The sequence below is a fragment of the Corythoichthys intestinalis genome, chromosome 18, assembly GCF_030265065.1.
Source record: "Corythoichthys intestinalis isolate RoL2023-P3 chromosome 18, ASM3026506v1, whole genome shotgun sequence".
Lineage (NCBI taxonomy): Eukaryota > Metazoa > Chordata > Actinopteri > Syngnathiformes > Syngnathidae > Corythoichthys > Corythoichthys intestinalis.
This window is the reverse complement of record NC_080412.1, coordinates 37,697,457-37,712,670: the sequence shown is the minus strand read 5'-3', so window position 1 is coordinate 37,712,670 and position 15,214 is coordinate 37,697,457. Positions and strand designations below refer to the sequence as shown.

General features: G+C 38.4%; 1 protein-coding gene across 13 annotated transcripts in view; it reads right to left on the bottom strand.

Moving 5' to 3' along the window:
• The window catches only part of nrxn2a (neurexin 2a), a 496,353-nt gene extending 482,498 nt beyond the window's left edge, over positions 1-13,855 (bottom strand). For 6 of the 13 annotated variants that reach the window (XM_057820431.1, XM_057820433.1, XM_057820432.1 and 3 more), the window contains exon 1: positions 13,506-13,853. The gene's annotated coding sequence lies outside the window, so the exon portion shown is untranslated. Of the gene's footprint in view, positions 1-8,528; positions 10,793-13,505 lie in introns of those variants that run through there. The other 7 variants (XM_057820422.1, XM_057820428.1, XM_057820427.1 and 4 more) reach the window with 3 other exon arrangements.
• Between the last annotated feature and the right edge of the window lie 1,359 nt (positions 13,856-15,214).

Genomic DNA, 15,214 nt, shown 5'->3' with positions numbered 1-15,214 from the left:
GAGGTATCGATTGGTACTCTTTATCGGCAGATCCTCAACTCAAAATCAGGTACTCGGATTGGAACTCTGGTTCAAAAAATATGTGATTGGGACAGCTTTATAAAATATTTGCATTTGAACAAGGGTGTGTAAATTTTTTATTGCGTTTCTATGGCAAGTTTTTATAGTTTCCGGGCATGACCTGTGGCTGAAAATAATTAAATTATGTTTATTCACATCTGTGTTCAAGCTTACCTACCAATCTAGACTACAAATTACGTCTTAATTCATTCACTCGCAGCCATTTTCACCAGAGCAAGGCTCTTCGCTCCCGGCGTTTTTTCTGGATTTTGACTGATTTTGCAAGGCCCACAGAAAATTCTGTTCTATTGCTATATAAACATAGAACCCACCAAAAGAAAGATTAGACTCTCTTTCAGCAGAAAAAGTAAGTTCATATCTTTCTCCATTCTTTAGAAATCAGCATTAGAAAATAGCTTAGTTTGAGCAATTTTCCAATTTCTGATGAAAAAAATGGAGAAAATAAGCTTTTTGCAAACGCATACATTTCAAACATAACTTTGACTTTAACAAAGCTATTTTTTGCATTAGTTACATTCCAAACATCTGAATAATGTTTTCCTTTTAAAAAATACCATGAACAACCAGACAAATAGAGCTTTTGATAGTAAAGTAACAATTATTTACATACGACTACAGAGAGATGACGCTTTGTCGCCGAGATGATGCCATTGTCGCCCTGTCAGCCGTGTAAACTTTTCCCTCATCGTTGTCAGTCTCACAAAAATGGATTATTTTTGCATCTCTGCGGGGTCTGTTCGGCGAGCCGCTGCACTGGGGGTCTCACTCGTTTTGCTCGTTCGTCCAGCGCCTGGCCTCCTATGCGTCCTCTCGGTTGTTTTGTTCGGTCAGAGCGCCGCCTGGCATCATGTCGCCAGCGCTCTGACCGTGCTGCCCGGCCGTTCATTGCTGTTGAATCGGGTTGCGGGTATTATAAAATGCGCTACTGCCCGCCAGTGGCCAGTTTTATTGCTTTAAAATGGGTTTGGAGCCTTGTTTTTTGTTTCTCAGATCACAAGCTATAGATGCTTCTTGTAAAAAAAAAAAAATTAAAAAAAAAAACGCAAAAGACGCATAAATACGTTTTTGGGACAATGATGCATTTAAACACTAGTTAACAGACCCTAATGTGTCAGATTATTCCACTTTAAGTAAGTATGACTAGTGCTGCAACGATTAATTGACTAACTCGAGTAATTCGATTACAAAAATGATTCAAATTAAATTTTGCTGGTTCGAGTATTCGTTTAATTAAAGTGGTGTTGTAATGGTTTTGAAAGTGTTTGCATTTAGTGTTATTGATTTGTGCGGATATACTGCCCCATAAAGGCAGCATGTAATATGACATAACTCATTTCACATGGCTGAATCCACCTGCTCCCTGTTAACTTATTTGCTCCCCAAAAACGTATAAATCCGTTCTATTTTTAATTGTTTCAGTGTCTCAAAGACATATTTATACGTCTTTTACGTTTTTTTTTGTTCTATTTTATTTTTTTTTATACAAGAGACATCTCTGGGTTCTGATTCAATTTAGCCCCAAAGCACAAAGCTGAAAATCAATTTTAAAGCAATAAAACTGGCCACTGGAGGGCAGAAGCGCATTTGGTAAGACCCGCAACCTGATTCAACGGCAACGAACGGCCAAGCCGCACGGCCGGGCGATGGCGGAAGACGACCGAATGGATGCCAGGCGCTGGACGACCGAGCAGAACAACCGGGACCACCAGTGCAGTGGACGATGCCGTTGAGTTCGTGCTGCTTGCGAGCAGAGCCCGCAGAGACTCAAAAAAAAAATTCATCTTTAAAAAAAAAAAAAAATCTTTCTTTTGGTGGGTTCCATGTTTATATAGCAATAGAACAATTTTCTGTGGGCCTTGCAAAATCAGTCAAAACCCAGTAAAACGGCCAGGAGCGAAGGAGGTTGCACTGGTGAAAATGGCTGGGAGTGAATGAATTAAGCTAGCATACTTTTGCTATGTAAGTTACCCAATTGTTCTTTTTTTGTACTTTGATCCTTATTTTTTTTATTATTATTTTTTATACCGTTTGAGCCTCAGCTCTGGTATTTCATTTTTTTTATGTTCCTTATCTGATTACTCCATTATTCAAACTAACTAGTTCATCAATTAATCGAGTACCAAAATAATCGATAGCTGCAGCCCTGAATATGACCATTTGTTCTTAATAAGCCCATACATCTAAAAGTTGGTCATTTTTCACCTAAATTGCTTTCAAATAATATTTTGAAAAAAATATTCCTGAATTAAAAATATTTCTGACAAACAAGCTTTTTTGTAAGATTAAACATTAATTGCTTAAAAATCTGTTGAGCTTATTTTCAGATATTCATCTTATTTCAGGAACGCCAAGTGTGTAAAATTTACTTGAAGCACTGGCAGATAATTTTACTCATTTCTAGTAGATTTATACTGAAAACAAGGGAATTTAACAAGTTTTAGGGAGGTGCGTTTTTGCAGTGTATCGATTACATGCCGATTCAAAATTAGCATTTGTCAGTATTTGTCTGTCGCTAGCCACACAAAAGTCACAGAAAGCACAAAAGTCGGACAGATGTCCGGGGACTTGGAATTTAAGAGAGCGGAAGACGCAGCTGCAAGACCAGAATATTTACTGTTTGGTCAGTGGTACAATGTTGTGTTGTGCCAGATTAGAGTGGATGTTGACAAAGGACAAAAAACAAACAAATGTGTTTTGAGCTGAAACTACACCGCATGGAGCGTGACAGAGGGGAAAGCAAGTTCAACAAAAAGAAAACAGTTTTTGTACCGTCGTCTTAATATATAATACTACTGCTACCCCTAACACTATATTGAGCAAATTTGCTCCTTTGTTAACATACTGTAGCTCTCATTTAAGTTCACTTAAGAGGAGAATAGCTTTTAAACAAGTGTGTTACCTAATCCAGCAGCGAATGAGTAGAGTGGCCAAATGCAATAGATGCATTATACAACAGAACTGAGATGCAAAACAGCTAGACTGTCCACACTTGAAGTGCATAAAGAGAATATGCGGCAGGAAAAAAAAAATACAACAACTAAAAAGGCATGTGTGGGGCATTGAGTGGATGCTGGGCTTACCCAATTCAGGTGGCCAGGAAATTACAGCTGCCTTGTGCATAATCCTCACTCTTGTGAAATGCAATGTGCCGTCGTTGGACTCCAATTTGCATAGCAAATATCGGAGAAGCAGGAAGGAACAGCAGGAAGCATCTCACAATTATGTGAGGTGTTAGCAGCCTTTTGACAGAGTACGACAACTACTTTACATATAGAGTTGCGATGCTGCATTTACTCTTATGTTGATTTATTTAATTTCTTAGAACAATTGTCAGAGAATATAAAATGCTTTGTGATGAAGCAAGAATAGGTATGTTCATTGACTAAAGTGTTTTTCATCCATCATATTTTGATTTCTCTAGTGGAACTCTGGTATTAACCAATTACTAGGGTTGTTCCGATCATGTTTTTTTTGGCTCCTGATCCGATCGTTTTAGTTTGCCGATCCCGATATTTCCCGATCTGATTGCTTTTTTTGCTCCCGATTCAATTCCAATCATTACCGATAATTTTTCCCGACCATATTCATTTTGGCAATGCATTAAGAAAAAAAATGTATAAAACTCTGCCAAATATACACATTAAACGTACAGTACATAAGTACTGTATTTGTTTATTATGACAATAAATCCTCAAGATGGCATTTACATTATTAACATTCTTTCTGTGAGAGGGATCCACGGATAGAAAGACTTGTAATTCTTAAAGGCCATATGTGACTTTGTATATTGTGACTAAATATTGCCATCTAGTGTATTTGTCGAGCTTTCAGTAAATGATTCTGTAGCCATTTAACTGTTCTGCCCCAATGCATGATGGGAAGTGCAACCATGACTGTGCGTAGTGGCACCAATTGATATATCTTCTCTGCGTTGGGAAATAACAGGGTGTTAAGAAAAAGATCAACTACTACCTTTCTTCCCCACATTGCTTCCCATGATATTTGTAATTTGTGAGAGAGGGATTGTAAGGCTTTAGCCAATTAAAAAACGGCTCCAAAGACTGCTAAAATTCACTCTACTAATTTTACGCTGCCTTTTATCTCTCTATATATTAGGTAAAACGGCGCCATTATAGATTGAACGCGACAATGCGTGAGTGAGTCGTGCAGCGTTAATTGCGTTAAATATTTTGACGTGATTAATTAAAAAAAAAGTAATTACCGCCGTGAACGCGATAAATTTGATAGCCCTACTTTAAGCCAAAACTAAAGACTCTGGATGAGTGTAAGACATTTTGTCTGTGACGTTAAATACAATTAGAAAACAATTATATATAAATTTTAAAAAAAAAAAGGCATGTCCGATATTTTTTTGCCGATTCCGATACTTTGAAAATGACATGATCGGACCCGATTGATCGGCATCCCAATTGATCGGGACATTTTTACTAATAGTCTAGTTAAAATATTTAATACGTATCCCACGTAGCATTAGATTAGTAGCTTTACTTGTGTGTTTAATTTGTTATATGTAGAGGTGCAACAATTAATCAACAACGATTTTGATAACCGATGAATCGTTTAGGACATTCTTCACCTTAAACTTGTCCAAATTCTTGAAGTTCTAACATATGGCGGAAAACACTTAGGTGGCTTGAAGTTCCACTCAGACCCCCAATTTGGCCAAATTTCAAAATTGTCCCATATGCATGTGTGATACATCATTGGAAAGCTTAAAATGTCAATTTTCTGGGGGAAGAAAAATTTGGAACAGGAGGGCATTTTGGAAAAAAATGTATTTTTTAAACAGCAAAACCCTAACTGGAGATGAGAACACGCGAGAGCAGAATTAAAGACGCCATGACTTTAACGAGATATCGCGTACTTACCTTGTTTCGATCCAAAAACTCCATATAGCATGTCTCATCGAGTGTGAAGAGACAGATGTGAATGGCTACAGCTGGATTTTTGGGGATTTTATGGGTGAAAAATGGTAATATAACGAGGGTTGCGATGAAGAAATCGCAGACGTCAAGGAGCAATCGAGATTTTCATTTTCATATATTTACCCTTTCCAGTTTTTTTTCCATTTTTATCATCTAAAATATTGGGGAAAATGCAACAGTAATGAAAAAAATATAATTAAGCGATAGTTATGAGGTAGATATCAGTGACCGTTTTCAAACGCCAATTTTATTTTTTTTGTGACGTAATTTAAAACTTTAAAATATGCGAGTAAATAATTTTTTTAAGTGTTTTTTTTTTTCAAACAAAATATTAGACATCAATTAATGATTCTAAGCTAGAAATGACAGACATTTTGATTAATAAATATAATTACCTTCTTTTTATGGCTGGGTTGAAACAAAAGCGGTTGAACGAGGTCTGTAAATGGGGATTTTCAGGGTAAAACGGACAAAATAAAAATAGTTCGGGGACTTAATGTGCCATGAATCTGCTATGGCAGCATATAGACACATTGTTCTATCAAACACAACAGTTGTTTTGGCTTAAAATACAACAGTTTCTTTTAAAGAGGGGTGCTAGAGCAGAAACTGCTTTTTCAGTCTTGTCTATGTTTTTCGCCATGTACCGTAATTTTCGGACTATAAGCCGCTACTTTTTTCCTTCACTTTGAATCCTCCGGCTTATAGTCCAATGCGGCTTATTTGGGTTAATAGGTAACAATTTATTTGACAGTGAATTCATAAGACCGTCATTATTGTGACATGACACTATCATGGGTCTTACTGAATGCTTATGACAGATGTCATTAGGTGTCATCCGGCAAATTATGTCACAAACTCCGTTTATGTCCAGCTTGGATCTTTTACATCCATTCAAAAGTGAGCTAATTTGCCGGATAACACTAAATGACATCTGTTATAAGCATTCATTAATGCTCATGACAGTGTCATGTCATCATTCTAATTTTCTAATGATAGTCATATGGTGCCACTGTCAAATAAAGTGGTACCAAATGACATAACTAGCAATCAATAAAACAACTGGAACAGTAACTGAAGAAATAATTAGCACCGAACATGAGTTTTGATTGTTATTTACAACTGTAGCGCTGCTATGCATGCTAGGAGGCATGTTGGACAACATCTGTGTTGACAGCAGGGGGCAGCAGATGTTGACTGTCTCCCCGAAGGGAGCAATGATGACCGAATTAAGCTTCTTGAAGCAATCAAGCTTTGCATCCAATTGGTTCAAAGCTTCATGGTGGTTCATTTGGTCTTGTGATAGTCTTATGATGCCGCTGTCAAATAAAGTGTTACCGGTTAATATCTTTTGGTGTAAATATCCCATAATACAGTGAGGACAGCTTCGGCTTATAGTCGAGTGTGGCTTATCTATGAATGAATGAAACATCAGATTTCTTCATGATATTTTTGTCAAGTCGAGCTAGGACATGAACAAACATCTTTTACTTTGGAAAACAACAATTCACATTTTTGCCAATTTTCAGACATCTTACCGTCGAAACTCGCTTCTTAAGGCTGCAACAGCCAACCAATTAATAAATTAGTTGCCAACGAGTTTGATAATCGATACAGTTGAAGGAAATAGTCATCCATGTTGTCTTCATTGCTACTTACAACATGTCGAAAACAACTTCAAGGTAAATTGTGAAGGTAATTGGATTTACATTTATCCGATTAATCCATTCTTTGTCTGAATAATCTATTATGAAAATAATCGTTAGTTGCAGCCCTAGTTATATGAATAGCGTGGTCTGAGAGACTTTCAATGTGTAAGCAGATATATGGCGGAAAACAGACAAGACTGAAAAAGCAGTTTCTGCTCTTGCACTCCTCTTTAAAAGAAACTGCTGTATTTTAAGCCAAAACAACTGTTGTGTTTGAACTATATCTCTATATGCTGCCATAGCAGATTCATGGCACATTAAGCACCCAAATTATTTCTAATTTGTCCGTTTTACCCTGGAAACCCCCATTTACAGACTTTACGCAACCACTTTTGTTTCAACCCAGCCATAAAACGAAGGTAATTCTATTTATTATTCAAAATGTCTCATTTTTAGTTTAGAATCATTAATTGATGTCTAATATTTTGTTTAAAAAAAAACGGCTTTCAAAAATTCTAGCATATTTTAAACTTTTAAACAAATTACGTCACAATGAAAAAAATAGCGTCTGTAAAAAAACTCAGATATGTACCACTTAACTATCGCTTAATTGTTTTGTTACTGTAGCATTTTCTCCGATATGTTATATGATAAATCATCGATCAAAACAAAGAAAAATTGGGGGAAAAAAAGTTTAAAAGGCTAAATATGTGAAAAAAACATCTCGACCTCTCCTTGATGTCTGCGATTTCTGCATCGCGACCCTTGTAATATTACCATGTTTCACCCATAAAATCCCCCCAAAATCCAGCTGTGGCCATTATCAGCTGTGTCTTGACACTCTGCTACATTGAGTTTTTGGATCGAAACAAGGTGAGTACGCGATAATAATAATCTTTAACCCTTAAAAACCTGAAGCAATTATCAGAGAATCCCAAAATCTGAAAAATACGGTACCAATGAAACCTTTTTCTTCAAATTTGTAAAAAGAAATGTCAAAATGAATAAGTGTAAAAAGCGCTCCAATATCTATAACCCTAGCTAAATCCTGTTTTTTTTTTCCTCATGGAAACATCAGATGCATGTGTTGACTTGCATCCATCATTTTTTTTTCCCCCAAAAAGAAATGGCAAAATTCTGAATTACTCTCAAAATCATGAAATTTTAGGTGTATCAAATGTGATACATTTGGCAATAAAGGGTTAAAGTCATGGCGTCTTTAATTCTGCTCTCATCTCCAGTTAGGGTTTCGCTGTTTAATTTTTAATTTTTTATTTTTTAAATGCCCTCCCGTTCAAAAATTTTCTTCCCCCAGAAAATTTAGATTTTAAGCTTTCCAATGATGTATCACACATGCATATCGGACAATTTTGAAAGTTGGTCAAATTGGGGGTCTCAGAGCGGAACTTCAAGTCACCTGAGTGTTTACCGCCGTATATATTTGGGATTAATAAAGTAATTTTAAGCAGCATATTTGACATCTATAAAATCTGGTGTCCTGCCAGAATGCCCTACCAGAGACAAATTTGACAAATTACTGTGCGCTTTCAGCTTGATTTGTTTAGGTGCATACAGAAGTACGTACCAAAAAATGGCTCAACAAAATACTTCAATGTTGTAATATCAAATGACAGTGCTATATATACACACTGCGTGTGTCAGGTGTGTGTGTGTGTGTGTGGGGGGGGGGGGGGGGGGTTGGTTGGGGGCATGGAGGACCCAAATGCAGGGAAAACTGTAAAGGCAAGGCAGGGTGACGGAAAACTCAAAAATGGTAATTGATAGTTCACACAAAAAAAAACTAAGTACAAACAGAAATCAAGGGGATCAAACAAAAGGTATCAAAACTTACTGTCGCAGGCATCCAGGACCAACAAGGGCAAGAATGATGACGAGATCAGATGCTTGGATAGACATCGACAATGCAACAAGGAGGGAACAGAAAACTGGGAAAATAATAAACAGACAAGGTGTAACGAGAAAATGAAGCACAGGTGGGTGATACAAGAGGTGGCTGATTGGTGGATATACAACGAGCGGGCCACAACAGGTGAACTCAATGGGTAATCCCAATGACCACACACACACACTTGGCCACAAACTAAAAGGGAATCTCGGACTTAAAGACTTGTAGGCTCTAATAAGCCACAATTGTTCTCTTTTACTAAAATATTTTATTAGAAACACATATACTGTATTGGCCCGGATATAAGACGGTGTTTTTTGCATTGAAATAAGACTGAAAAAGTGGGGGTCGTCTTATATTCGCGGTCTAGACATTATACCCATTCACGACGCTAGATGGCGCCAGATATCATTGAAGGAATGTTCTGTCATGACAGATCTCAGCTACTCTCAAGTTTAACCAGTTCGCATTATTTTATTGCAATGTTTTTCCTTACTCAGATTTGTTTCAAGACTACAGTTACAGTTAGACTTCACTTTGATGGTTAATGCAGTTATTGCAATTTTGTTGTTTCATCACTATAGATTGGTTTATTTACATTTCAAAAACCAGAAGCCATTCATTTACAAATGTGATTGCACTTTAGTTTACATATTTAAATGTTCAGATATTAAGATTTGAATGAGGCAAAATAACATGCTTTTTCTCTCAAATATATTGTTATAATCATTTGTTTCGGATGTACCGTAATTATTTTCTGTATAAAAATTAATTTGGTGTTCAAAAAGTCTTTTTTCAAACTTGAGTCTTGAAAAAGAGGGGGTCAGCTTATAATCAGGGCCGTCTTATATTCGGGCCAATACGGTATTATTGCCATTGATTTAAAAATCTACAATATATAGTACATTTTTTGACCTACAGAGGGCGCCATGCTTTACATGCGAAATGCGCGCTGGGGGTGATGACGCGCTGGGAGAGTAGCTGTGCTAGCTAGCAAGCGAAGCTAGTATGACGACTAGCATGATTCTGTCACATTCTGCTGTTGGTCAGATTGTTTTGTTACAGAGCTGAGTTTCCAATGTTGTACCTGCATCTAATTCCTCCAGCTCATTAGCAGTGTCTTTAAACCGATCCTAGGCGTCTTGCCGAGACATTTTCCATTTGACAGTTTGTATATCTCTTCGTTGCTAATTGCATCATTGCCTTGTTTTTTTCGTTTGTCTGCCTCTCACCACAATTTTCCCTCTGTTTTTTAAAAAAATATTTTTTATTGAACTCGACCCACTGTCACAGGCCCTTTTTGTGTCTCCCTTTTCCCTTTTTGTGTGGTCAATAAACCCTTGCACACAATCCCTGTGTTATTGTTGTCTGGTTGCAGTCTAATTCTGCTCTCAAGCCCGTCGCACTTTCTTTTCAGTTTTATTTCCCTTTCGGGTTTTATCACACAGACAGACAACGCATCTGGGTTGCGATTGCTTGATATGGAAAATCATGACTCTCACATCACGCTGAAGTATAGTCCTGTGGTCTACGCGCTCGTCTGTCGCATGTGAAAAGCGATTTCGAATCCCGCTGGATACCTTCAATTAATTGCTTTTGCTGTTCGTTTTGTGAAATATCAACAGTACTGTCCTGCTCGGGTTCAAATTGGAAGGGCAGAACCGACGACATGTTTATGTAGCTTACGAGTGACACTGTGGAAGCACAGCAGCGCTGCCCAGAACTCATACTAACATTTTATCTGTTAAGAACTACAAGTCTTTCTGTCTGTGGTTCCTTTTAACAGAACTGAACTCAAGGTATGACTTGCCTGGTATACCAGACTCACCGCTGTTCCAGAGATTGAGTCTGCCGACCGTCCGGCGGTTCAAATTCCGAGAGCGGAGCAAGCCACAGCAAACAGACAGCGGAGTGGACCAATCAGCGTCGGGCAGACGTGACGTTGTTAAAGCGACAAGTAATTAGCGTGAGTGGAGAATGGAGACGTTTATTCAACATGGCTAGCGCGAGCCTTGTTGACTATTGTCAATGACTTGTTTCGATGTGTTTTTGGTAGAGTTGTTCCGATCATGTTTTTTTGCTCCCGATCCGATTCCGATCGTTTTAGTTTGAGTATCTGCCGATCCCGATATTTCCCGATCCGATTGCTTTTTTTTGCTCCTGATTCAATTCCAATCATTCCCGATAATTTTTCCCGATCATATACATTTTGGCAATGCATTAAGAAAAAAACGAATAAAACTCGGACGAATATATACATTTAACATACAGTACATAAGTACTGTATTTGTCTATTATGACAATAAATCCTCAAGATGGCATTTACATTATTAATATTCTTTCTGTGAGAGGGATCTACGGATAGAAAGACTTGTGACTTTGTATATTGTGACTAAATATAGCCATCTAGTGTATTTGTTGAGCTTTCAGTAAATGATACTGTAGCCATGCCCAAATGCATGATGGGAAGTGGAACCATGACTGTGCGTAGTGCTACCAATTGATATATCTTCTCTGCGTTGGGAAATAACATAAAGTGTTAAGAAAAAGATCAATTGCTACCTTGCTTACCCACATTGCTTCCGTTGATATTTCTAATCGTAGGGTGAGGGATTGTAAGGCTTTAGCCAATTTAAAAACGGCTCCAAAGGCTGCCAAAATTCACTCTATTCATTTTACGCTGCCTGTTATCTCTCGATATAGGTAAAACGGCGCCATTACAGATTGAGCGCGACAATGCATGAGTGGGTCGTGCAGTGCATGCATTAATTGCGTTAAATATTTTAACGTGATACATTTATTAAAAAAATAATTACCGCCGTTATCGGGATAAAGTTAATAACCCTACCTTAAGCCTAAACTAAAGACTCTGGATGAGTGTAACATATTATGTTAGTAACGTTAAATACAATTAGAAAACGATTTATTTAAAAAATATATATATATATTAAAAAAAGGCATGGCCGATATTTTTTTGCCGATTCCGATACTTTGAAAATGACGTGATCGATCGGGACATCTCTAGTTTTTGGTAATTTAAAACTGGTTTTACCGCGGATTGGAACATATTCTCGGCTCTCCCGTTCGCCATCTGTGTTGTATTAGAGACGACTTTCGGTGCGCAAGAGTGACGTTACTCGTTAAGAACACGTCACGCAAATAAACAAATCTGATTGGACGGTTGATTTTGAACCTTGCTCGAGAGGCCGTTAATGGGCTGGTTCCAAGACTATTTCCCACAGTGTTTGAAAAATACAGGGAGAATAGTCTGGCTGTGACAACATGACTAACGTGGTCAACAGATAAATACTTTAAGGCTACCACAAGAGAACACAATGCTTAAAAGCAGGGCCAGGCCATTTAGGGGCCCTAAGCAAAATAACGCAAAGGGGCCCATATTTTTGGCCCACCATTTCGTCACAGTGTACTGTGAAACCCATACATGCATTCCAACCCGTACGTCCATATTTTGTATATTTTGTTGCACTGCATACTTAAAACTTCTCAACCCAAATGATTTGTCAGTACTTCCAGTAGATAGCGCAAAACCTTTTTCTAAAAGAGGAAAGAAAGAAGTTAAGGAAGAACTTATTTTTCTAAGCTTGTAATCAAGTATCAAAACTCACAAAAGTCAAATAAAGCAAAATGTAGTAAACAAAATCGAATATAAATTAAACAATTGCCAGATTGGGGGCCCCCTAGTGGTCAGGGGCCCTAAGCACCTGCATACTCTGCGTATAGGCTGGGCCGGCCCTGCTTAAAAGCTATGACAGGAAAACACATGCCAAAAGTATTTTGAGACAATGAAAAGGTAAAATAAGGCTCAATTAAAAACAAAAATATTAAGTACTCGCATGTTTTAACCGATGTGCGCTTGGATGGTACGACTGGTTGTATCACAGAGGAAAACTGCGGGTCCACGAGCGACAAGTTGAAAATCAATGCATTTACAGGTGCATCTCACACACACCACATAAAAAGAAAAAAACAAATACTGTACTTCTTTTTTATGTTAGTATTCCTGATTTCAGTCCAAGAACAATCTCACATTCTGACAGCCACCCACGTTTGTCATCTGCTTGACATGTAATTGTTTTCCATGTTTTCTATGAAAAAGAAAGGGAAAATAATTGGATGTTGAAACTCCGCTGCGCGGCCCACCCTGAACTGACATCACACAGAAAGCAGCTGCCGCCTATATACTGTATACGGTATCTATATATCTGTACTAGTATATTTTAAAATGCAGCTTTTTCTTTGTTTTTACATTTCTGATCAGACAACCCCCTATTTCACCCCCCAAGTTGGTCCAATTTGGCAAGGAAGAAAAGCATGAGTGCTACTTTCTACCGCTATCTTGAAGGGTGCCAGGCTTTTCCCCATGGAACATGTGGCCCCCCTCCCATCTCTCAATAATAAATAGGCTACCAGCAGCATCTGAGGAAGCCTGCATGCAGCAGCTTCACCTCACTTCCAGGCCAAATGATGACAAGCCACCAACATGTGCATCACACAATGGGAGCCCTTGGCTCCAGTTTACGCTGGTGGCTGCAGCCGCCTTGATGCAAATCATAGTACAGCAACACAGTACACAGCATGTCTATCGGCTTGCAGTTCATATACGACCTCATTTTGGGAGAGCGTGTTCTTCACACTAAGAAAACACCTGCCGCGTAGGTTAAATTGGATCACGTCGTGTTTAAAAAAAAAAATTTTTTTTTTTTTAAACACGAGTTCTCAAGCATGGCGACATCTTATGGTGGAAAAAAAGTGTATATAATTGTCGGAATTGGAATAGCCCGCAACAATAAAAACAACTCCGGAGTGATGACATTGGAAAGACACACAAATAACCCGGCAGCGACGCTCATTAAAGCGCTTGGTTTTGCGGCTCGAGTGTGGGAGGTGCGCGGTGTCGTTTACCTGTGCCTAATCCGGCGATCCGACACACGAGCGAAGGGTTATTTGTATTCCGGCCGGCCAAAGACAGCACAAAAGAGCGGGGGGGAATCCTGCATCAAGGTGAGATAAAAGCAGCAGCAGTAAAAAAGAAGCGTTATTAATCTTCGGAGTGGTAGTGGTCGGTCTTATCTGCTCTGTGAGTGGAGAAAGGCGAGAGCAAGGGAAGCCCGGAGTCGCTGCGTGCAGACAAAGATGCTTCCTCTCCTCCGCAGCATCCTCCTCCTCATCCTCAGTATCGGGGGCCGCCTCTCCCCTGACACTTGATGCTAACAGTTGGCGAGGTAGCTTGGCCGGGTTGAGGGCGCGGTCAGCCGTCGTGGACCAATGGAACTTATAGCCACAAACAGCGGCTTTGCCATTGAGGGATATTGCTTATCCTAATCTAACACAATTTAAGGTCGTTTAATAAGTATTCATTTACAATAATCAAGTTCAAACAAGACTCAAATAATTCAGGTTTTTAAAACTAGTTTTGGCCACAGTGCAGCACAGTAACTCCCTTTACCAAACCTGAAAAAAGCATGTAAAGGAAGCCCTCCTCAAAAGTAACTATACAATCAGCACCAATAAATTTGATTTCAAATGACAAATCGTTTACTCATTGACGATGATAGACATCCAATTTATTGGTATCAGCACAGTGGCGCCACTCGGGGGTGGCCAGGGGTGGCCACGGCCACCCCACTGGCCACCCCGCTTGCCAGTATATTGTTAGATTGTTGTAGCATCAGTTATGCATTTCATCCTAAATGAATGCATTTATTTTGTTTTGTTAAATGTGGGGCTGTCAAATTTATCGCGTTTACGGGTGGTAATTTTTAAAAAATTAATCACGTGAAAATATTTATCGCAATTAGCACATTCGCAGTACGACTCATTCACGCATTGCCGCAAACAGCCTACAATGGCGCCGTTTGACTTTTATACAGAGATAAGAGGCAGTGTCAAGTGAGTGGAGTAGATACAAGCATTCATTTTGGCCGTGCTTTTAATTGGCCAAAGCTTTGTCATCCCTCCAACAGCAGCTATAAATATTGTGGGAAGCGACGTGGGGAGAATGGCAGGAGTTGCGCAGGGAAGATATAGCATTTGCAGCCACCACACATAGTCATGGTTGCACCACTTCCCATAATGCATTTGGGCAGAACAGTTAAGTCGCTACAGTATCATTTACTGAAAGCTCACATTTATCCTTTAAGAATTACAAGTCTTTCTATCCGTGGATCCTTTTCACAGAAAGAATGTTAATAATGTTAATGCCATCTTGTGGATTTATTGTGGATTACAATAATTTACAGAAAAATAAGGTATATTTTAGAGATGATTTAAATTGGGATTAATTACGATTAATTAATTTTTAAGCTGTGATTAACTTGATTAAAAATTTTAATCGTTTGACAGCCTAGTTAAATGTACACCTCATGTCTAATATATACAAAACACAATAAAACAATTGTTGTGGAACTCAAAATGTTGACTGGACAGGTATGGACTATGTACATTAAGTCATTAGTAACATCAAATATTACACAATACACCAAAGTATATCAGTAGCCGTGTCCTTAAGTCTTTCTGATAGTTTTCCCCTGACCTTTTTACTGCAATAATATAATGAAAACCTGAAATTATGGCTTCTAGTTTTGGTCACCCCAAGAATTTAAGTGGCCCCA